General features: G+C 32.2%; 1 pseudogene; it reads right to left on the reverse strand.

The window, feature by feature from the left end:
* Positions 1-609: 609 nt before the first annotated feature.
* Positions 610-2,991, reverse strand: LOC127082109 (cyanidin 3-O-galactoside 2''-O-xylosyltransferase FGGT1-like; annotated as a pseudogene).
* Positions 2,992-9,586: the final 6,595 nt, after the last annotated feature.

Genomic DNA, 9,586 nt, shown 5'->3' on the forward strand with positions numbered 1-9,586 from the left:
AAGATGAGTCCAAAATATATCCCGAACGGTGACTTCATCCTCGCACACTATATACCTAAAAACATAGTGATTATCATCCAGAAGCTTCAACAGTTGTTGCATTTCAATTATTGGTCCTCTTATCGTCTTGTTGTTTATGGCACGAACATTGTATATTTGCTTGATATTTGAGACATTTTGAGGTCTTTTACATTTCAAAGTTACAAGTATGTTTTTGGACGACACCATATTCAATGTCATGTTAGAAACAAGTTCTTTCTCTTCAGTATTAAGGCGACATACAATAGGATGGTCAGCTAACTTGTGACACAAGTCATGATTATGTATACCAGAAACTACATTAAATTTCTACGTACTATTCAACTTAACATATTAACACACCTTAAAATGACACTCACACTTTTTCGTTCTACTGTCATCTTGTTTCAACTTCTGAATAGGTTGTTGGCATTTACAACTTCTTTCGCATCTCATTATTACAAATGTGTGTCTTCTATCAAAATCGTTATTAGACCTCCTATTTACAACGTCGAAACCCAGTTTGGCGGCCTCCGTGCGGATCCATTGGAGCATATGTTCATGAACAGAAAACGTTTGTTTACTTATAAATTATTCACGAACATCTACCTCGACTTCAATCGGCTTAACATCTACCTTGACATCAATCGGTTTAACATCAACCTCCATTTCACCCGGGTAAACATCCGTAGACACAGTAACTTTGGAGAAAGTATCTGGGTGTACCATATCTACAACCAATCATGATAGAAAAACATATTTAACATTCAAATTCAACTTTAGGACAATTCAGAATTGCATATCTGAAACTTATGCAACCTTATCCGGAAGTGCATTTCCAAACTCAACGTTCATTTTTTTACAGTAAAACCCAATTAAAACTATCAATGAGGAAGGAAATACAAGTGCATTACCTTGAATTAAGGCTTCTTTTGATGTAGTACAACACAATAATGATGTTTTGGAGTGCAAAAGTTGATGAGAATTGAAGGATGTTTTTTAAGGGTTTTGAGAGAAAAATGTGATTTCATCACGAAGAAGAAGAACATGCAAGGTGGTGTTTTATTCAATTTCTCTCTTGAAAAATTTGAAAATGCATTTCTAAATTTGTCACTAAGTTGTGAAATAAACAAGATCCGCAAATAAATACATCATCAATGAGATTCTATGGATTATTACGGAAATGCATCTTCAAATTAATCCTTTCACCGATACATAGATGCATTTTCAAACTATTTTTTAACAAAAAATAGAGTCTTTCAACATTTTTTTATGTGTATTTTAATATTTATGAAAATGCACTTCCAAAATATAGAAAGAACAAATTCAAATTTTCAAATGGTGGTCCTTCACCCTATGAGATGGAAAAAGAAATTTCCTTAATCTCTTGGTATTTGAATTGCTTTTTTGATAAATTCATATAAAAGATATATTTCCTGGGAGTGGTCAACTCCTTAAATAGATAATATCAAGAATATATAGTCAACATTAATAGAGAGACACACTCTCTCCCAAAATGAATGATCCATTTGAAATAAAAGAGTGTCCTAACATAAATGGTTCATTTTAATTTTCAATGTATTTTTTTCAATTTTATCCTCTAATTAATATTATTTCTATCATTTCCAATACATGATAAGGGTATTTTAATAAAAATATTATTTTCTCTATTTCAATTATTCTTTTTTTAATCTATATGAAATTGTCAACCGGATCACTCATTGTGGGATAAATGGTATATAATTTGACTTTTAAAGAATTTATGCAATCAAAAAATCATTAAAAAAAGTGAATGTTTTCTAACATTTTTTATTAGAAAAAATTTAAATAAGTTAAACTATAGAACTTACTAGAATAACCCTAAAACTCAAATAACGCTTAGGGAAATTCCTACTCACTAAAAATTATTTGCATAAAAAACGAGAGCTAAATTTGTGACTTTGCTTAGTATGAGTTATTTTCCTATCAACTAATCTTCATTGATTTTTTCTAACAACTTTTTATCAACTCTTTGGATTAATATTTCATAAATTCTATATTGGTGCAATATGTTTCTTACTTCTAATAAGATAAAAGAAGTATTTCGATTTGTTCAATGTTTTTGAAAAGCTTGAACTTGTTGATGGAAATTAAATTTTATGTATACTTTAACTGATGTCACAATATCTCAATAATAAGTACAGTAGTATCATTTTGGGTAAAACAGTTTTTGATGGTTCGGGTAAAACAGGTCCTGAAAGAAGAACAGGCTTAGCAAATTGTTCTTCAATGTAATCAACATAAGGCCCTTCAATTTCTCTACATCCTTTAAACCCAATTGCATCAGTGAAGTTCAAACCATTATATAACCTGTCATAGAAAAGAACCCCACTTCCAAATTCCAATTTTCTTTTTAAAGCAAGGTGCTTTGCTTCATGAGAATAAAGATTAAAGGAAGAAATAGGGTAACCTTTTGGGGGTTTCATAAAAATCAAATTCAGTCAAGTTTGTACCTTTACACATCCTTGGTGGAGATGCAACATATGAAACTGTTGCTGGACTAACAATGAAGTATTGTAAAGACTTGATTCCTAAAGTTTGAGCAAACTTTGGTAACCAAAAGGTGAAATCAAAGAAGACAATTTTAGGGTTTAGTTGAGTGAGGAGAAGCTCAATTTGAGGCTGTGTTTGATCCATAGCTGTCATGATGAGGGGAGCTAAAGAGAAAGAAACATCTGAAGTGGTTTCAGCACCAAAGGGAAGACCATTAACATGAGGAACATTGAGAGGGAAAAAAGTGATGAGGTTTGGGTTAAGGTTGAATTGTTCCAATTTGGTTTGAGTGTTTTTGGGAATGAAGAATGAGATTTTGTGTCCCCTTTTGGCTAGTTTGTTAGAGAGGTGTAGATATGGGGTTAAATGCCCCATAGCAAACAATGGAAACATTGCTATGTGCAAAGAAGGTGAATCCATTGTTGCTTTCTCTGAATCAATGGATGCAACAAGAAGAGGCTGCAATATTGCTATTATGCATCCTTTGCATGTTTTTAATGCATGGGGTATTCTTTTTGGTGAAATTTTTCGGTTAGTTTTCTTCTCATTATGGACTTTCCAAATACATCAGATCACATACTGGAAAATCACAATCGACCAATATCGTTATGAAAATCGGATCGGATTCGTCGGTTCAACTGATTAAACCAGAAACCGAGTTTATATCCGGTCTATTAAATCATTATAATCGGCCTGTTAAAGAATCGGAAAAAAAATAGAAAATCGGATAGAAATCGAAAAAATCGATCAAAACCGGAAATTTCTCCAATCACATATGTTGAACCGGATTTTAAATTTTTTTTAGCTTTTTTTTTTAATTTTACTTAAAAGAAAAACATAATAAAAGGTAAAAAAGAAATATCAATTTGGTACTATTTGGTACTATTGAATCAGATGAACCTCAAAAATGAAGGCATTTCTCTACACTTTTCAAAATTTTAATTTTTTTTAGTGAAAAGTATAAACCTCTATTTATAAGTAACTCTATCCACTTTAGTTTGTAATATTTCTAACGTCGGACTTAATTTTATATGTTTTTTCACAAAATTGACAACACTAAAAAAGAAATGTATTTCGTTCTAAATTTTAATATTATTTTTCTTAAAACAAGCATCACACTAATATATTTTACATAAATCATACTATTCTAACATTTTTTAACTCTTTCTCAAACTGACTCTCGTAAAGAAATTAGAGGTAATAAAAGTCACTGATCTATATGGTAAAGAACTAATGCTAAATGATATAACCTACACAATAACGGTTCGACTTCGGTCGAACACAAATCAAACCTTAAAATCCTAAACCCATGTCTATATCGGTTCAATGTCTGGTACGATTTTGATTACCTTGATATTTTCTTAGTCTCTCGTGCAATATATGTCATTGAAACATTAAATGATTTAGGTTTTTAACGATGGATTATGTAAAAAGGCGTTGTTTTTCACATAACAAATTTGATACATGCATCCAATGAGACTATTTGATCTCTATGCGTCAGATTGAGATGGATACCTTCAAGTATCTCAATTTTAGCAGTATTATGAATTATTTGTATTATCAATATTTAAATTTGAATAAACTATATTATTTTATTTATCCTACTAGTTAGGAAATCACCTGACTAATTCTTGAAGCTTCTCACAGAAACCATCAACACATGATGACTCCAAATCATGGCTTAATAAGAGGTTCCTCACCTTGGCATGATTTGCTCTCACTTCTCTACCAATCTCATTCTCATCATCCATAACAAGTTTCACCGCTTCACAAACATTTTCCTTTGTGAACAACCCATCATCTTCACCCTTCTCCACTTCCACTCCAATCTTCAATTCCCTACCCATGATATTTGTATTAATGATATGATCACTATCTAAATGTGGCATCAACACCATCTGACAATTATTTACCATCCTGTCTCACCTCGAAAAAATGGGAATATGACTTAGCGAAGCGCAATCGCACGCTCGCATGATGGACTGAACAGAGTCGCCACCGAACTTTATTTATTCCTAAAAAGGAAAGGGGAAATATCGATAAAACCCAAGAAAGAACGACAATGATAATTGGTCGTCGCAATCAAATCAGGGTTCGGGAGTCGATTACGCAAGGGGAAGGTATTAACACCTCTCACTTCCATTGCACTCAGCGGGAACCATTAGGTTAATTGTGCCGTTAGTGTTAGTTTGAAATGTTAGGCTTCTCGAGTTATCATGAGGGAAAGAATAATAGGATCAAAAGAAAAGAGAAGACGTTTTTGGATTTTGAAACGAAGGGGACTAAACCTAAGTTTTTTATTAATGGGCCTGACACGATTTCGCAATCCTGCTCCTACGTATCTCAATAGAGAACTCAAGGCTTACGTAGTTCTGGGTAGAAAAATGTTTGTTTGTTGGTCGATTTTAGCGAAAGCTATATTGTATTAATCGACGAAAAACATTGTTTTACCCAAAAGAGATGAGGAGAAGACGTATACCACATATCAAATGGATTTACAAATCAACATTCGGAAAATCGTCATTTATCTCAACTCAACAATTGTGGACGAAACGTTGCTTTACATCATCTTAAGACAAGATGTCTTTCGTTTATGAAAAGGTTTTTCTGATCAATCGCACGGCGGCGAAAAAGAGTTTGATAGGTTGAATGTATTTTGGGGCTTGAAAGACGAGTATTTACGACTTGCAAGCTCTTACAACTTGGGTCTAATACTCGGGATTACGACTGGATATTTCATCCAGGTAATCTTTTCCTTTCAATTTTATTGAGAGAAAGAAGTTTGAATATTTACGAGCGTTTTAGAGGAGAAGACGAATACATAAGACTTACAAGCTCTTACAACTTGGGCCTAATATTCGGGATTACGACTGGATATTCCATCTAGGGTAATCTTTTTCTTCCAATTTATTGAGAAAAGAAGTTTGAATAATTATAAGTATTTTGAAGAGAAGACGAATACATAGGACTTACAAGCTCTTACAACTTGGGCCTAATATTCGGGATTACGATTGGATATTCCATCCAGGGTAATCTTTTTCTTCAGATTCACCTATGAAAATGATTTGAATATTGGAACGTTTTGAAGAGAAGACGAATACATAGGGCTTACAAGCTCTTACAACTTGGACCTAATATTCGGGATTACGACTGGATATTCCATCCAGTGTAATCTTTTTCTTCCAATTTATTGAGAAAAGAAGTTTGAATAACTACAAGTATTTTGAAGAGAAAACGAATACATAGGGCTTACAAGCTCTTACAACTTGGGCCTAATATTCGGGATTACGACAGGATATTCCATCCAGGGTAATCTTTTTCTTCAGATTCACTTATGAAAGTGATTTGAATAATAATACATAAAAGGGGGTTAAGGTGAAGGTTTGAGGCTCAAATAACCGAAGCAGGAGTTTAAACAAAAGAGTTGAATTGATGTTTTCACAAAGGCTTGATGTGGAGGATACCAAAATATGTTGATTGTAAATAAAAAATAAATATACGAATAAAAATATAAGTTTCATTTTGACGCATAAGAAAACAAAAATATAATAATTAAAAAAAGGTAATGTTTTGGAATAATTTAAATTAAATAGGGTAAAACCTAACCTAAATAGTTCTCAAGAAAGAAATAAACATAATATAAAATCCACAAGAAATGAAATAAAGAGAACAAAACTCAAGTCAGGAATCAAACTAGGGACCCAATGGGAGACAGGAGAAGTCTCTACCACTAGGTCAGGAGCGATTAATTGAAGGTTGGCTACATCCACGCATACATATACAAAACTATATAAAACAAACAAATTAAAAAAAATAAGAGTTTGGGCCGGGGGTGGGCGGAAGAGAGGCCCAATTAAAAAAAGATGCAGGTACGCCGGGCCTAGGGCGGGTCGGATCTGACCCAGCTCCGGTGCCATCAATACAACACAAAATGGGAAACCCCTAAAAGGAAATACTCAACCGCTTCACTTCAGCAGAAACGCGGCCGCTTGAAAATTTTATTCCTCTGTTCTTTCATTTGCCATAACCGAACATATGCACATCCATCCACATGAACAGACCACAAAATCAAAGAGAAAAACGAAAATCAAAAAAACAAATGAAGAACGCCTATGTGTTCTTCGTCAGTCCTCTTCCATATTCAAGAGGACATCTTTTTTAGGTTCGGAATAAAACTGTTTACTTTCGACGCAAGAGGATTTTCGAAGCACCAAAATTCATACGCCATCAATTGAATAGTCACAATCAAGAAAATAGTAGGCACGATGGAACTTTACGGCGCAAGGAGCACCATGACGACCGAGAATGGTTACACACGGTGGCAATCAAGCAACAACAACGAAAGTGAAATAACCAAAAAGAAAAATTCGAAAAGGATGAACGAGATTATCGAACAAACGCGAGCAAAATGGTATAGAGAAAAATCGAGTTCTGTGGTCAAAGAAATCCGATTTCAGGAAAGTAGCTTTATCTTTGAATCTTTTCTTCTCTTTTACTGCTTTGGCTCTCCTTGTTCTATTATGATGTATATGGGGAATTTTACTGCCACGATATTGCGACTGATCCTTTCTGTTGTTGATCTTCTTCTGGATCTGAAAAGTGTATGGAAATGGTAGTGGTTTTTTTTTGTGATGTTTCGATACTGTATATTTTGAAATTTCTTATTGATGTCCCTCTTTTAAAATCTTTTCGCCTCCCCCTTTCTGGTCTCTGCCTCCAAATTTTATATCCCAACCATCATAGGGTTTCCAACTGATATCTCCTGTCTTTGAGATTTTTTAAGGTAATCATCATGAAGAACTTTCCTAGATGCCAAATATTGCCTTGCTATTTCGATACAAGTCATCCTGGTATGCCCCAAAGAATCAATTTTTGTTATATCCTTTATGGTTTTGCTTTTGGGTCCTTGCACTTGTTTCCCTAATATTGTTAATTTGCTCATGTAGGACAAAATGCGTACAGAACCAAGATGCTCCTATGAATGAAGACAAAAAGAGAAAGGGACCAAACATACCTGTCAACTAAGAAGAGGCCATACTCTTCGGATACTATTTTTTGTAATTTTTAATCCTTTAATGTAGAAAAAGAATAGAATTCTTGGGACACTATTTTTTGTAATTTTCAATCCTATGCATCGGAAACCAAATTATTTGTTTATTTAGTTGCTGTAAAAAATAAAAATTGTAAATGTGTAACTAAAGATTTCTTTTTCTAATTGTTATGTTTTTCTTATGATGTAGACAAAAAGTAACATAAAATTATTATTTTTTTAAAATAAAATAAAATAAAATAAAAATAATCTAACTATAAATATTACAAAAGATTCAATTAAATTCAAATGAAGGAAATAAATTATAAAACCAAGTTTAAAATTGTAAAAAATTGTAAAACAAAATGAAAAACAAATTGTAGAACAAAAAATTATAATTATCATCATTTTTCATTTCATTTTTTTTTTAAATTCATGCCTTAATTTGTGAAACCAAATTTAATTTGTCATTACTTATTTAAACATAACACAAAAACTTTCTTGCTAGAATTTTAAAAACAAAACCAAGATAAACCAAAAAGAACCTAATTTTTGATAACTCTATGCAATGTACCATAGAAAACTTATGAAAAAACAAATGTATGAATGACATAGTAAATGAAGATCTTATATTTTTTTTATGTGAGTTGGTAAAAGGAGAAAAAAAATAAAAATAAAAAATAAATTAAAATGAAATAATTTATGAATATGAATGTTTATGAATGAAGATCCTATTTTTATGTGAATTGATAAAAGAATTTTTTTAATGAAAATTAAATAATTGCCATTAAAATGAAATTAAAAATGAAATTATTTACGAATATGAATGATTATGAATAAAGATCATGTTTTTTATGTGAATTGGTAAATAGAAAAAATTCTAATGAAATTTAAATAAATGTCATTAAAATGAAAATTAAAAAAAAATTGAATTATTTATGAATATGAGTGCTTATGGATAAAGGTCATGTTTAAAGAACATGTTTTTTTTATGTGAATTGGTAAATAGAAAAAAATCTAATGAAAATTAAATAAATATCAGTGAAATAAAATTTAAAAAAAAACGGAATAATTTATGTCAATAATGTTGGTGTAAGCCCTAGAGGCCAATACTTTTGGTACTTGTATCGAATTATTTATTAATAATAAAAGGTTTTTTCTTTATTACGTTTGTTTAATAAAGTCCCTAGAATAGCTAGTCCGTTTAATGTATCAAGTGTGACTTGATCATGAGATCACATTAAACATAAGGACATTATTCTTAAAGTATCCATAGTCGAGCTTTATTGTGAAGTGGGATAATATTAAAGCATAAAGACTATTATGTATATAGACTGATGATCACATCTCATGGATCATGGATAAGGAGTTATCAAGTCTTAAACATAGGTATGAATATTAAGAGTAATATTTATACTGGATTGACCCGCTATGAGAATACTATATAGAATGTTATGCAAAGTGTCATAAGTTATTCTCATGGTGATAATGGTTTATACCACCCTTCGACCTGAAACCATTATGGACCCTAGATGTAGAGTCGAGTGCTTTATTGCTGATCAAACATTGTCCGTAACTGGATAACTATAAAGACAGTTGATGGGTACCCCACGAAGCATGCTAAGGGACATGAGTGATCTAGATGGAATTTGCCCATCCCGCGTAACAGGATAAATGTCTATGGGCCCAATATTGAACTGGACAAGGATGACACGGTATATGCCTTGTATTCAATATAGACATAAGGGCAAAAGGGTAATTATACGCACAAGTATTATCACAGAAGGATTTGTCAGATCACATGACATTTTCGTGTCTTGGGTAGCAGTGATGTGTTGCTAGATATCGCTCACCGTTTATTATGTTAAATACGTGATTTAATATAATTGTCAATGCCGCGAAAACCTACAGGGTCACACACAAAGGACAGATTGATGAGAGATAGAGTAACTAAGGAACATCATAAGGTACGTTGTACTTAAGTGAATTGTAGAACATCGTAAGGTA

This window comes from Lathyrus oleraceus, chromosome 5, assembly GCF_024323335.1.
Source record: "Lathyrus oleraceus cultivar Zhongwan6 chromosome 5, CAAS_Psat_ZW6_1.0, whole genome shotgun sequence".
Classification (NCBI taxonomy): domain Eukaryota; kingdom Viridiplantae; phylum Streptophyta; class Magnoliopsida; order Fabales; family Fabaceae; genus Lathyrus; species Lathyrus oleraceus.